Source organism: Strix aluco, chromosome 1, assembly GCF_031877795.1.
Source record: "Strix aluco isolate bStrAlu1 chromosome 1, bStrAlu1.hap1, whole genome shotgun sequence".
In the NCBI taxonomy this organism is placed as follows: domain Eukaryota; kingdom Metazoa; phylum Chordata; class Aves; order Strigiformes; family Strigidae; genus Strix; species Strix aluco.
The window spans coordinates 133,754,665-133,770,458 of NC_133931.1; the positions used below are offsets into that span (position 1 = coordinate 133,754,665).

The 15,794-nt window shown below is 35.5% G+C and overlaps 1 protein-coding gene across 1 annotated transcript in view; it reads left to right on the plus strand.

The window, feature by feature from the left end:
- PHF14 (PHD finger protein 14) overlaps positions 1–15,794 on the plus strand; it is a 173,083-nt gene that overhangs the window by 122,430 nt on the left and 34,859 nt on the right.

Here is a 15,794-nt window from a genome sequence, read left to right on the forward strand (position 1 = left end):
GTGACCCTAATTTAGCCAGCTTACATCAGACAGACTGTTGCATCAGAGCACCTCCTTTTGAGGACACAACATACAAGCAAATGTACTGTCACCGTGGCAAACATCATTGCAGCTGAAGAATGATAAAAGAATGCTGCTAATACATCTGCTTGCTGATACAAGTAGAACATAATGCAAAAAAGTTCCATTTTTATGCAACATTTTTCAGCCCGAATTTAGGAGTACTTCAAAGTGGTTTACAGAACAATAAATTGCATAGTGTAATTCACTGACTGTATTTGTAAAAGTAGAATCTGTCTTTTACTAGGTGTGGATATTATGATCTATTTTATTATATGGTCATCAAGAACGATAAAGTTAAATATTTTTGTGTGTATTCATATATTTTAAAGTTGGTTGAGGAGAGTTGAATTATGCTACATAAATTAGGACTTTGGTTCCTCGTGTGACGTGGAACAAACATGTTTTTCATATAGTAATTGGAAAATATGTTGTTATTTTGAAATCACTGTTGTCTTCCTAGGTTTGTGAGGAGCAGTCAAACATTGGCACTCGAATGATTTCCTTAAAATTGAACAAGAAAAAATTATCCAAATCTGTAAGGCTGTGTGAAGATTTAGCATAAGTTCTTACACCACTTGTGCCCTGGTTTAAGAATTTCAATAATGCTAAACCCTGGCACGGAAATTAATTTCACTACCAAGATGGTAAAAAAAAAAAAAAAAGTGTGAAATTGCAGTGTACAGTAGTTCTTATCAGTTGGCTGAAATATTGCCAACTGTGTTCTAATATTTGCTCCCCAGGTATCATATTTAAAAAAATTAGTTGGCACAGCCTCTGTTATTTTCTGGCAAACAGGTATAATACATCTATGTAATGAATAATTTATACCGTAAATGTTCCAAAAATAATCAGCCTTGAAATTAACTTAAGATGGGACTTGATTTATGAACAGCGGGTAAGCTCAGCATAAAGTTAGTTGGTATTAAATCCCCAAATTAATCCAAATAATCAGATACACTTAGTTGGCAGAAGATTCCCTTAGCTGGGAGAAGCTTAGGTTTTAATGAAAAATAAGGTTAAGCACTGTAAAATATTTCTGGAATGGATGGTTATTTTAAATATTTTAATTCTTCTCCACATCAAAATCAATTCTACCAGTTCCAGTACCCCTTGGTACTGACTACCAGATCCTCATCATGGACTTCTAGTGCTTGTACATGTTCTTAGGTGCAGCTTAATTGTATCAAAAAAGTATAGTAAAAAATGGACAATACACTACAGTGTTGTCTTTCCCATAACATTGTATTAACAAGTCCCTTTCTGACTGGTTAAACAGATGATAGTACATCTAATACCAGCCGAAAGTTTAAAGAAATTGGAATACAGGGATCTTTTTCTTAATGAGGTATTCTTCCAAATGGAAAACTAGATTTCTGATTTTGAAGGACAACACTGGGATAGATCAAAGAGTATTAATTAAAATGTTTAAAAAATAAAGTACCGATTAGGAGTCCAAAGTGAAATACATAATTTTTTCTTGCATTAAACTTTGTCAAAAGCCAGCAGTTATAATAAACGTGATAATAGTCTGTTTTCCCGGTGGTGTATTCTTGGAAAATTAAGATTTAAACTATACACAGCAGTTTTAAATGAGTATTTTTGTTTAAAAAGCCCCATTGTAATAGTACTTGGTCCAAAAATTGTCTGTTTTCCAAGATTTATTTTCTTCTTCCCCATATTTTTTTCTTATCCAGGAGACTGAAGAAATCATTTGCTGCTTACCTTCATTCCCTCTTTTTTATAGACTGCCCAACAACGCAGAATTTTTTCCAAAGCTGAAACTTTGCACACTGTTATAAGTTCTTTATCTTAATGGGAGAGCAGTAATATCATTTAATGCCTTCCATAATGCTCAGTATTTTATGACAAAAGCAGGAGGAAAAAATGTTTCAAATACTACTGAAAAGAGTGATTGATTCTGATGTCATTATACATACACCTTATACTACCTTTAAAATGAAGCAAATTATTGTTTCAGGAGGCTTTATGAGTGACTCACGAATCAAATCATTACTGAGGTAGTCCTACTTTTCGTAAGTTGTCTTGATAGTTTTGCTTTTGTGACTAAAAATATGTTACTGAAGTAAAAACAAACAAGGGTGGCTGAAATTAGAAACTAGCTTGGTCATTAATTATGACTTCGGTTAAAATACACACCCATGTCTAATTTCTGTTGGAAGATTTAAGAGGTACCTGATTAATAAAGTAGTAGACTTTAAAAAATTTAAATCACAAACACAGCATAGTGGTTATATGTTTTAATGCATCTAATCTGAATATACACAGATTTAAATGTCTAAACCTCTAGTTTAGATGTGGTTTAGTTTAGATAGAATAACTATTACCTGCTCTAAGTTAGTGGTTAAGGAAGCAAAATCTCTTCGTGGGCAGCTGTTAGAAACGCCGCTGCTACTCCTTACCTTCTTTAGGTTATGCTTCTAAGAAAATCTGCTTACAATTACGGTTTATCTGGGAAATAGCTCTTCTACTGAATTATGACTTACACTTCCTAAGCCATGACAAAATGAATTTACCGCCTACATTGCTTGCTACTGTAGTGCTGAGTGGCAAGGAATATCTGCTGGGACCTGTGTGCAATTGGGAAAAATCCAAAAAGCAGCTATCATAATGTTTGAAGTAAAGCCACTAAACCTAGTTTTATGCTAATGCAATGTGAGAGAATAAAAACCGAACATTTTTTCAGCCCTGAGCAGCACCCTGCAACAGGAAGATTTTATACCTTCTCTTTGGTATGAGCTATGTGTACTCTCAAAGGATGCAAGAGGAGTAGTGTCTAGGAAGGATAGGGGGAATCCTTACTACTTAACTGGAGGCTTTCTGTTTCTTGCTTTTGAAAATCAATTTCTTAGATATTTACAATATTAAGCAGCATTGTGACCGTGAATTTTACATATTGAAGATGCTATATTGAAATCTAAAAGACATGGAGATAGTAATTTTAACCCATTTTTTTTCAGTTCACTTTTTAAGTGAAGTCTCAAAAGGAAGATACAAGTATGTGAAAGTCACTAAATTGTAGCTGCCAAAGCATCATAGCTTACACCACTGATAGACATTCAGAACTCCTTCAATCAATCTAGTTGTCTTCCTACTTCTAGACTCCCTAAAATAATGAGCCTTTTGAGTATTGATAATTAGGATCTTCATGCTGATAGTGGAGCCATAAACAAATTTACCAATAAATAGTAATTGACCATTACTATGTTCTCTTAACAACCCTATTGGAAATTTTGATTGTTATTTACTTAATTAGTAGAACACATGTTGATATTGAAAGCATCTGAAAAAAGTGTGAATGAATAGCTTGTAACTGACACTTGAATTTTTTAACCTTTTGAGCCTTGATTAAATTCTTGGTTTAGATGATATAAGCTGCCAAGAGGGCAGTATTAAAAAAATTTCCATTGTGCATCATCTTTTCTAATTTGAATATTCATGAAGATTTGAAGAGTCAACAATAATAGTAAAAGGTGTGTACTTTGCAGTAACATAAACAAAGAGAATCCTGAGAGATGCAAAGGTATATCTAGAGTCTGGTGGCATCCCATTCCACTCGAATTTTGCAAAGTAGTGTTCTGTTGCTACCAAACTCCTGAGATAAATTTCTTTACCTAGAAATATATTTCTTGCCTTTTGTTTAATGTAGAACTAGAAGGTATGTAATTAAAGAAGAATTATATATCTTAATTCCTCACTAGTCCAGCTTTATTACCCTGCAAATTATATTAGCACATCACCTGTAATCATATTCTATATGATGGAGAAAGAATTAAGATCATTAACTGTTAGTCTCTGGATAAGATCTGAACACATTATCATAGTTGCCTAATTACCTGCTCATGTTTACTCTCAAGGTTGATTTTATTTTAAAGCCTTTCAAAGCAGTGCAACCATATATGTCACTTTAAGTAATGTGTCACTCATCAGTATAAATTACAAATGCTTCCTGGGCAAAATCTAACCATATTGAACCAGGAGAGGGAGAAGGGAGGGGGAAAGAAACCAAAAAAGTGCCATTCTGTGAAGTGCTAAGCAAGTAATGAATTTTAGCAGAGTCAAGATTTGCTTTTCATCGTAGTGTTAGTGAGTGGTAGTGAGGTTTAGTCACCATTCTCAAATAGAGATTCTCTTAGTGCCAGCCACATTTAATCACATTTTGCAGAAGACAGCTGGGCATTGCCAATTTGTGCTGTGTCAGCCACTTTCTGTGCAAAGGAGTGTCTCATCGCTTGGATTTTAGCATTCTGTAGCAGAAAAGTTCCCTCTTCTTAAAACTGGCTCAGCAAATAGCTTGTATGGGCATATAACTGTAAGAGCATTACACTCAGCTCTACCAAGAAAAAGCACAAATATTATGTGGAATTTTAAGATGGCTTTTGAAAAGATTTTTACAAAACCTTTAAAATGTATAGTGTATTGATAAATTCTGGTAGCCATTAGGTTTATCTTAGATTTTTTAGTAAATGTGTCTCTGGTAACGGTTGAAAATTATTATCTGGTTCAGTGGTTTGAAACACCTTTGGGCAGGTTTGAAAAGTCTTAACTGTACTTCAGCTCTGTCAAACAGTACCAGAAGATGTCATATATGAAAGGTCTTGGAATCTGTAGATATCAAGATTTCTTCTAGCTACTAATTCCATGAAGACTGAAGGGCAGATGGTGTCCTTTTAGATGTAGTATAAATAGCCAAAGAAAAGAAGTGTCAAAAAGGAAATAGCAAGACAACTGAGTATTTATGAAAGGTACACACAAGTGTACTTAAGAGTGGGTTAATCACTTCACATTTTTATTTTTGCAAATAGAAGGGTGTCAGCAAATTGATACAGTCATTGACAATGAATATTAAATGTGTAACGCATCCTGTGCAATAAATAAGGATACATACCAGGTACCAATATTTGCAAGTGTATTGTGTATTAATTGAATGTGCAGTTTGTCTTACCGTTTTCTTCTGGTGCCTAATGTCTCCACTGCTTGTTATAGGTTGAAAGTATTGCAGAAGGCAGAGGAACTTCAGATCAAAACGATATTCTAAATAATTTTTTAAAAACTGCTGGTGGTAAGGAACTTTTTGAAGGTTTTTATAAGATGTCTGCATTCATGTAAGGATAGCTTCAAGAATCTTGTATTTGAAAGGTAACTCTGAGAAAATACAAAAAGTTTGAGATTTGGGAGATGTGATTTATTAATCTGTTATTAATTCTCTCACTGGAATGACCTATAGACCTATTGTTGTTTATGTCCTTTCTGGGTACAGCATAGACAGAGACTGAAAAGCCCCTTGATATAAAATAGTAAAATATTCAGAAGACAATTTGTACCCTTTCTCAAGTACCCTGGTTAGTATACAATGAATCATCTTACCCAGAAACTCATTCTTCCATGCAAAGCAACCTGCTTCAGCTAAAGAATAGTAAGATGGCTTAAGCAATCCCTTGGGAAATGTGATTTTGAACCCTCTTAAGAAGAAGAAGAGGGAAGTGAACCAGGATCTTCCCCATGATGCTTGAATATGTTCACTAATTAATTTAGGTCATCAATCAAACCATTGTCTAAAAGTAAGGCTTTGAGTCTGTCGCATTGGTTCACATTACAGAGTGGTCTCAAGAGTCTGCAAACCGGGTTCCTGTCAAGGGACACTAAAGCTGAGGATGTGTTCTGACTGCTAATGGCATGCCATCTCTGTGACCAAACTAGTCGTATCTTTGAAACATGTATAGCACGTCTGGCTGATCCTCAACACTGACTGCTTTGCTCTGCACAACTGTTCCTGTCTTACCGCAATAGTTAGTGGTATAAACCACTCTTGTATTTGCTGTATCAAAGGTATATTTGTGGCTTAGTTTAGTTGACTACAAAAGTTATTTCATTCCTACTTTGATAAGAGAATTCGTGGCGTTCGCATATCGGTAGTCTCAAGATTGAAAGTCTAAAAATTAACACACGGATATATACTGTTAGGGTATAAGATTTTATCATTTCCATGTTTGTATAAGCTCTGTATGCATATGCTTTTAACTGAAAGAATCTCATCTACAGTGTTGTTAAGCGACTAAATTTAAAAGTAAGGGACTTGGTGTGTGTTTTCTACTATGAGATGAGAAACATAAAAGCGAATTTTGTCTGGTAGATGTAATTTTTAGAAACAAAAAAAACCAACATGGGGAAAATATTCATGCCTCCTAAAACAAGGCAGTAAAGTCAACATTTCAAGTGAATTTAGCCTCATCATTCCATGTACCGTTTTCAGAGTTCTTAATTAGGGAAGAATGAGGAATTTCCAGGACTTTCTGAGGATGCTTTAAAACAGCGGAGCTAGTTGTGACCTTTCAGTTCCCGTGGGCTCAGCAAAAGATGGCTGATTAATGTCACATCTTAAACTGTGTCAACTGTGCTGTTCATTTTCTTTTTAGTAAACAGCCCGTTGTCAATTTAGCTCAGTTTGACGGAATAAAATAGCCTTTTGTTTTAGCTGGCTACTTTATATTAATAAGAGTATGCTTCTCTATTTAGCAGTATAAAGTTATATGGAAATTTTCTCTTAATTACTCTAGTGACTAGCTTGAATAAATAAGTCAGGGGCATCCACAAAATAGTGTTCCTAACATTTATTAATCTTTGTAAAGGATTTTCAAGAGATTTTTTTAAATTTTGCACATTCAGATGTTAAAGAGATCTGAAACGGAGGATATAAGAAACATTTTTATAGAAAGCTTTTCTGTAGATAGATTCATTATTTTAAAATATTTTTACAACCTTGAATTAATGTTTTATTTTTCTGCTTTATTAGTTGAAAATAAACAGTGGTACTTTTTAAGAAGAGAGAGAGGGAGAAAGAGAAAAGCAGGATGGGAAAAAATAATGGGACTGCAAGAAGCGCCCTTGGCGTAGAAAGGGAAGTGTGAGCACACACACATTCATAAGAATGAGAGAATTCCATTTGGAAGAATACACAGAAACACATAGGGGAGAATTAAGAAATAGGGCTGTGGCAAAATGGAAAGATGAGGGCACACAGCCTTCTCCCAGAGCAGGGTAGCGCATTTATAGAAAATGTCTGAAGCACAGGCAGATAAGTGGGTGCCATATATCATAGAATCATACAATACCAGGTTGGAAGGGACCTCAAGAATCACCTGTTCCAACCTTTCTTGGCAAAAGCACTGTCTAGACAAGATGGCAGAGCACCCTGTCCAGCCGAATCTGAATACTGGGAAATCCACCACTTCCTGGGCAGATTATTCCAGTGGCTGATTGTTCTCATGGTGAAAAATTTTCCTCTTGTGTCCAATCAGAATCTCCCCAGGAGTAACTTGTGCCCATTACACCATTTTTCCATGTGCCTCCTTGTGAAAAGGGAGTCTCCATCTTTTTTGTAGCCACCCTTTAAATACTGGAACATGGTGATGAGGTCTCCCCTAAGCCTTCTCTTCTCAAGGCTGAACAAACCCAGTTCTCTCAGCCTTTCCTCATATGGAAAGTTTAGGGAGCTCTAAAACTTGCATAATAAACTTAAACTGAAAAAAAAATTGTATACTGTGCAATCCCTTTATTTTATCTTGTTAATGGAAAAAAATTCTGGAAGTGGGGAGAGATGAAAAGCAGTCTTGATTTAATAAGTAGCCTTTGACAATTTTGTGATGCTTTTGGCGATCACACATTTTAATATCACTCTGTTTTGCATTATGTTGGGAAAATCTGGACTTCAAGGAGTTGAAAAGCAAGAATCAGCGCTGATGAAGATGTAAGGAGCTAAATAAATATTACTTAAAGGACTTCTTAAAGGGTAAAAAAAACCAACAACCATATGAATGTGCTGACCCTGTCTTGAGAATTAAGTTAGATGGTACAATTTAAAGCTTTGTTCCAACATCTGACAGACACACTCTGCATGCTGATACATAATATCTGAAGATTGTGTGCTTGAAAGAAAGCCTTTTCTGAGCTACATTCTATTTTTGTTAGAATAAAGCAGCTGCTTTTTGGAGCAAAGATCTTCTCAAGTGCTCAATCTTCTAGTTCAAGTTAAGTATTAGCCAAGTATTACAAGCAAATTTTGTGTATGCTTTCTCCCAAGCTGCTGAAGTGGAGTAAAGCAAACTGCTTTGACCATAGATTGTGTGAATATGCAGCTTGACCCTGAGAGGTGGGAAGTAAGTTTGCTGCTGTACCTTACTCCCAAGTTGTCACTGCCTCAGCAATCCAAGAGCATGGAAAGTTTGGGGCAATTTAAACATGATTTTAAAAATAATACAGATGGACTGAAGCTATCTTGTAGAGAGACAGTATGGATGGATTGCTGTGGTCTGCCCCTGATAATTTCTGAAGGGAAAAAAAATTGCTTAAATAAACAGACAACTGCAGACCCAAATGTAGCCTTACTAATGGAGCAGTTGTAGCTGCAATGCTGCCTTCCACACATAATGGCTGCTGTCTTTGTACATTTGTTGTTTAGAAAGTCGTTTTAAATTTAGGTGTGAGGTGCCCTTATCATTCTGTAAATATGTTGAAGTCAGCAATTGCAGTTATGTACAACATACATACAGCTACACAGTAAGTGCCTCACTTACTGTGGCCATAGATGTTATGATGTGTTTGAGAATTTGTTTTGCAACTTTTGGTTGGTTTTTTTGTTTTTTTAGATGGGGGGAAGGATCAGAGGGATCAGAGCGGTACAAAACAGACACAGGGAAGATGAAATGTCCTGATCCAGCAGTAATAAATAACATGTGTATTGTCTTAAAGAACTTTTAGAACTCCATAAAATGATTTTTAAAACTCCATAAAATATAAAGACAAAAATAGCTTTCTAGGCTATTGTATATGCCTGTAACCTAATTCATAATAAGAAAAAATAGCAAAACAATATATAGGAAGAAAGTGGTGTGGACAAAAAAAGGAAAAAGTATTGAGTTACTCTTACATGCAGTGATAATGGCATAGTACAGCGGTCTTGCCAGTATATTAATATCCTGCAAAAGTATATTCATATAAATTCTGTTGCTCTGATGCATCAGGTAATTACCAAATTATGCAAGACATAGGAGATTTAGCACAAAAAAGATTGGCTTTTTCCCTTTATTGAAGAAATTCTAAAAATTTCTGGTGATGATGTTCATGTTCATACAGAAAATTTTTGCCAATAGTTTGAGCCATACTGTACCTGTGATCAGTGGCTTTAATCCATAACAATAACAGGAAAGTTGTATTCCTTTGCATTATCCTTATGAGATTCATGTGGTGAATCTGTGTTTTAAAGTTTAATTCCAGTTTTTGTATTCTGATGTGGTTTTATTAATTACAGTTTTTTAAGAATTTATTTTCAATACAGTTCAGAGAATTCTGGGGTCAGAAAAAGCAGCCATTGGAAGGGTAGCTAAAAAAACAACTTCTGAGTGTTGGGAAATAACTAATGACGAAAAAGGAAAAGGGAGATACAACAATCTATGCGAGTTTGATTTGAAGGGTGGAGAATTCAGTCCAAAGAGAAGTAGAATTAGTACACTGAGTAATGGAAACGTAGAAAATACGTGAGTTAGAAAGGGGAAACTAATTCAGGTTCCAGAGGTCAGTGAATGATAATACCTCCAAATGGTAAAATGTTCTCCTGTTTGCTGTTTCTATTTGCATGTGATAAAGTTGGAAGAATAAATATGAAAAGCATTATTTTGAGAGTGCTCTTTCTAGCTTTAAATATATGTAATTTTTTTTTTTTCATTTGATGAAGGCATCCGGAGAAAACACATGACCCTGTTTCCTTTCACACTTCTAGTAAACTATTAGCAATGGTAGCATCCTTATTTTAAAACTGTAAGAGCAGGAAGTCACCCTTTGACACTTGGAAATGTAGGTAGATTTCAAAGATGCAAGCTTGCTTTGTCAGTGCTGTAGTTTGCTGAAGGATAGAGGGATAATAAATTGAAACAGATGGGTATTTATTGGAAACTTCTTTTAACTTTATTAGTTCCTTCATATTGCACAGTGTGTTTGAAGAAAAAAAAAATGGTGCGAGGCTAAAGAATGTAATTAAGTTTCCGTATTTGGAAAACAGAGAAGTATAAAAAGTTTTTCTTTTATTTCTGTCTTTGAAAGAAAGCTGAGGTTTTAGAGCTAGGTTAAGGTTTATTACCTGAACTGAGGAAGTTTCAGAGTCATCTGAGAATGAGACCCTGTTGTGTTAATAGTGTATAAACACAGAAGTCATCGTCCCCTTCTCAAGAGAGAGAAAAAAGATCCAAGGACAGAACAACGGTGTTGTCTCTGTGACTGGCAGCGTAGGAGGTTAGCACATGTACGTTAAAGGTTGCATTTGTAATTTCCTATCTTTGGAGAGGGCAGAGGAAGAGAGGAGATTGTCAGATGTTAAATAAAATCAGCATGAGGAGAGTGACAAAGGCAGAATAGAAAGAGGGAGGGAAATTTAATAGCTGTGGAGCGTGACTTTAAAGCCCATGTTCTTACCTTATTAACTAGGGGTAAAATCCTAGGAATGGCAGAATGATCTCACGTTTAAGTAGGTTGAGATAAACTCTACATTTCTCCTGGGGATTTACTTTGGCCACCTGTGAACTGTGGAGAACTATAGATATCTCATCATCACTAGATTTTACCAAATTCTGGTAAGACGTTGTGAATACTTTCGAAGTGTGCCCCTGGGGTATAAGATGGGTAAGGACAGGTAGGAGCGGTCTGTTCTCTGAATGAGGGATGCTCTGCAGTCTGGGCTAGAGAGGCACCTTCAGTCTGACCCAGGAAGGTTCTTCCTGTGCAGCACTGAAATGATACTCTGTGAGGCTACAAGCACTTGAGCACTTCAACAGAAATGTGCTAATTTCTTCCCACAGTCCTTCAGCCTCAAGAAGCTGGGTTCATGTTTCAGAAAGGGCTTTTTTTTAACCCTTTTTGTAAGTCTAAAGAGGGACAAATATTTCTACTTTACTGCTGTTAAAAGTCTTCGTTGGTAACTTTGGCTTCAAATTCATTACTGCAGTCATGTTTTCAGAGCCTGGTGTGAGAGATAAACCCTTTGCAAATGAAGACAGCATCCATTTTCTTTCTACCTCAGGCCACACAGAATTGATTGGGGTAATAAAATGACAGTACCATGTAATATACTGACGGCTCTTTAATTTGAAAACTAGTTCCAGGCTGATTCAAAACTTGTTTAAAGCTAATTTATGACTTGGGTAATTTTCAACTGGACCAAGGTAAAGGTTGATATATGAAAACCGATGCAGAGTTAACATAATACATTCAGACCTGTCAGCTTGAAATCATCTGTAACGGGTTTGTGGGTTTGTGGGTTGATTTGTTTCAAATTTTTTTTTAGTTTTATTTTAAAGTAGAAATGGCAGAAAAAACAGTGGATGCTTGGCTGGTATAAATACCACTGTAAGACAGTTTTTCCATCATCTTGTTTAAAATGCAATTTCTTATGTTTTCTAGCAGAGTATTTTATGCATACTTTTTTATATACATCAGTTCTCCATTTTCTTTAAATCAGAAGCTGCATAGAGTTTCTATTTCGTATGAGTCAACATCTGTGCTGATGGTAACATAGACTAGTAAACAAATACAGTATTTTGTTACCATCATGTTCACTGTGAACATTCCCTATGAATATACATGTCTGTACATACATATCTGTATCTTATTTACATATACAATACTTACCTGTACGTGTGTATTGATCTTGTATTTAATGGTCTGGTTTTTAAAAAATAAAAAGTAAAAATAGTCACGTCCTCAAATTCAGCCACAATGTCAGCATAGCATGCAACTATTTTCCTCCAAAATCTATCACTTCTATGTAGCTCACAAATGAAATCCACATCTGTTCTATATGCGCTATTGATTTTTCAGTGTACCATATCAGTGATACTTCTGCACAGAAAAGGACAAAACTAAAAGCACACTGTTTGCTTCTGTTACAATAGGTGCAAATAGCAAATATGCCAAATGGGATGAAGGGGAGAAAAGAACTGAATGCTTTGAAGGAGGTGCTACAGTTGGATGCAGCTTTGATTTCTCACCTCCTACCAGTCTTTGTTAACTTTGATCTCTGCTGTCCTGAATATAAAAAATGCTGAAGGTCCAAGACTCAGAATTTAACCAGCTACACTTTTGTGTCTGCTGCCAAGAAGGTTCTGACTGGTGCCAAGACTAGTAAGCAAGTTCCATCCCAGGACTAGAATGTCTGATTTGATACGTATTTGTGTCAACATGTAACTCAAATACTGTTGTTTTTTGCAGAACTGTTATTGATTCAAGCCAGTGCTGTTGTGGTATCTTAAACTGCATGAACATTTAGGTCATATGAAAAGAGACATAGTTCAAAGCAGGGCTGTCTTGCATAAACACTGTAGAATGTTTATACATTTCATGTTTCCTCTTCAAGGTTTCATAAGTCCAGGAGGGTTCATGTGCTGAGGAGCTTTGATCAAAATCAGTATTTTGCAGGAAAAATGTGATTACTGAGCATTCTGAATTTGTTTGTTTATGATGCACTTATATTTTGATAAAGAATTTCTGTATTTTCGGGAAACTGGAAGTACCGCTTAGTCTTCTCCCATAATTTTTTAATTAATATAATTAAATATCATGATCAATTAGAAAGCTATGCTTTGATCTATCCAACTTGAAAATGCAGATATATGAGCTTTCATATGTAGGTTGGAAAATACAATATTTTAATGAAATGGAAGGGCTTAAGCACTAGAAAAGATGTGTACCAAATTACTTATTGTCTAGGTTACATGTCCATGATCAGTTGTGTCCATCACTGGTACAGTTGATGCTCACAGATCAATGAGAAGTGCCATTGACATGATTTTCATCATACAAGGCCTTGAAAAAGAAATGACTTTTTTGCAAAGTCACTCCACTATATTACAATATGCAAAATAGTTAGGAAGGACAAGAAGCTAATTTTAATGATTTTTTTAAATACATTTTTTGTTTTAACAGTTCTTCAATAAAAATGTTGTTTCAGGTCAGAGATACAGATTCTTTGCTTTTCTTTACATAAGTAAACAATGCCAATATTTTTCAGGTTGTTTTGTTTGCTAAATACAAGTCAAAGTGCCAGGATTTGTTGCCAGAACTGTGGCTTATTTGGCCATGTACTCATAACACACTGAGAAGAAGCTTTATGAAAGTTCTCACTTGCACCTTGCAGCATTTTTATCATTGTACCTTACATGAAAGGATCTTATTACACTTACTGAATGTTTTTATTTCTGAAAGCTGTACTTCATATGTTGCCAGACTAGTTCAGAGCAGCATAGATTGCCTTTCTTACGTATGTTCAGGCTCTATACAGTTTTTCTAAGGAGTAACAGCAGTGTGAAAAGAAATAATAAAACCACAGTAACTGGAAGAGGAGACACCTTTTTTCGGCTTGGTTTCTGAATAATAAAGTAAATTTGATTTCCATCCATCTCCTTAAAAATTAAAGTATTATATTACTTAGCTGGTTCTTAAGAAAACTATTGAGAAGGATAACCAAGCTGCTTGGAAAGAAGATATTAGAGACTTGATGGGGGAAGAGAATCCGTGACATGCTAGTCCTGTTGAGGCAAGAGGAATGGAACAGAAATGTATGTTTACCAAACTGCAGTTGCTCAGACATTTTTGAAAACCATCGTTTATTACTTTCAAAAATCATAAGTAACAAAAAAAATCTTGCTACTATTATCTGGCCACAGGTAATAGCAACATAATGAAAGTTTGTTCAGACACAAAAGACAGGCAGAATTCAAGGAGAGAAATCACTGAACCAAAGAAATCAGACAAGTACGCAATTTTCTTCCAGCAGATGTGGTTGTTACTTTTGTTTTTGTAAGTAGCGCAGAAGAACTTCTGGAAACATATTGAGCTGATAAATTGCATGGTGATGATTTAACTTTCCAGTTATTAAGTAGAGAAAAAAACAGTACTGTTCTGTACTCAGGATCAGTTCATGGCTAATTGGGTCAACAAGAAGAGATAATCTCATCATTATAGTTTACTGGAAGCCAAATTGAGGTGGCCTTTGAGGGAGAGGATGTTTGCCTGTGCAAGTCCAGATCTGCTAGGGAAAACAGCGAGCTGTCAGGATGAACATGATGCAAAGTTTAATTTGATGGCATATAGAGCATGGATCTTTTGTACAGAGGAAAAACAGACTTTTATTATCAGAATGCTAAGATGTTTTTCCTTGTAGTTCACTGTGTTTAGCCATGGTACTGATATTCTTTTGAGGAACTGAGATGAAAAATAGTGTTTTATTATTCCTGCCATGGAATTATTTGGGATGGTAGCTCTACCAAGGTATCTCATTTTTCCTTCTTCCACAGATCCAGTGCTTATGCCCATAAAACAGTTCAATGCAATGGGAGTTGGGACTTCATTGTTAGCATTTTAATCAAGAGTATTCTTTAGTCATTGCTGAAAAATCATTTTTCCTAAAATGTCTTCCTCATACCACACCTTAAACTTAAGGTTGTAAGCCACAGAATGGGGCAGAACATCCTTTTTCTAAGTCACAGCTGGTGCAATGAGAAAGGCATAAAAAGCTTTATTTGAAATATTTAAGCTCAGAAGCTCTTTTAAAGGGATTCACCTGAACAGGTATATGAAGTAGAGATACTAGAGTATTCCCCCTCCAGGTCCAAAGAGATTTTTCCAACTTTCTAGCCTCCAGCAACCCCCTTCATTTATTAATTCTTTTAGAATACCTGTTCTTACCTGTGATTCTCCGTATGATTCAGCGACAGGCGTTGGACCACAGTGTTCACTTTTTCCCTTCCAACAGTCCAAACATACATTGGGCTATAGGCAAATGCTGAATATTTTCATTATGAAATTTTAATTTACTTTTAGAGGTTGTTAATAATGAGCTTTGCAGCTTGCAGTTTCCAAAAGTATAATCTTGATTTCCTTGCAATTAATGACTGTAGAGAGAAAGTGATAAATCAAAAGCACATATTCTGCTTGCTAAGCGATGACATCTAAAATATCTTCTGTAATGAGCATTACAATAGCTACAGTAGAGATAGTACCGATTAATGGATTTTTTTTTACCCTCTGTAATAAAATATCTCAATGCAGTTATCAAAACCACCCTGTGAAGCAGTGAAGGTCTTAAAGTGGTCTTTGTTTTGACTGATTTAGTCATGTTGCATTGCAAAGTCAAGATAACTTGGAAAGTAGAATGTAAACTACTTAAGAATTCTGATTTTATTTCTTTTACTGTAGTGTTAAAGTTACTAATAGACATCCAACTCTACTGACTTTTCTAACTTTACCAGGTTGTGTGCTATATCGATTTGCAGTGATTGATAAAATACATTTGTGTGGGGTTGTTCTAGCATGGTCCCACCTGTTTTGCAGGAACCTCCATCTTGAATAAGGGGATAAAATGTAATATTCCCTTCCTTGCAGTTCAGGAGCAGGGGTAGGTATGGGCAAAACAAGCATGCTTATTCAGAACTTCACAATTCTGAAATGCTATATAACTATTTAATAAGTCTTATAATGCTCTTGTGAAGAAAGTATTACCATTTTAAGAGAAAATATCTGAGAGATGTTTTTGCCTGTGGGGTAAAAGAAGTTGCCCAGGGTGAAAGGAGTAGAGTTTTAAACCTCAAGTATTTTTCATTTCTCTGTCTGTGCTTAGAGCACAGTTCCTCTGAAGTCTCATTTTCTTGGCGTGCCACATCAACACGCTG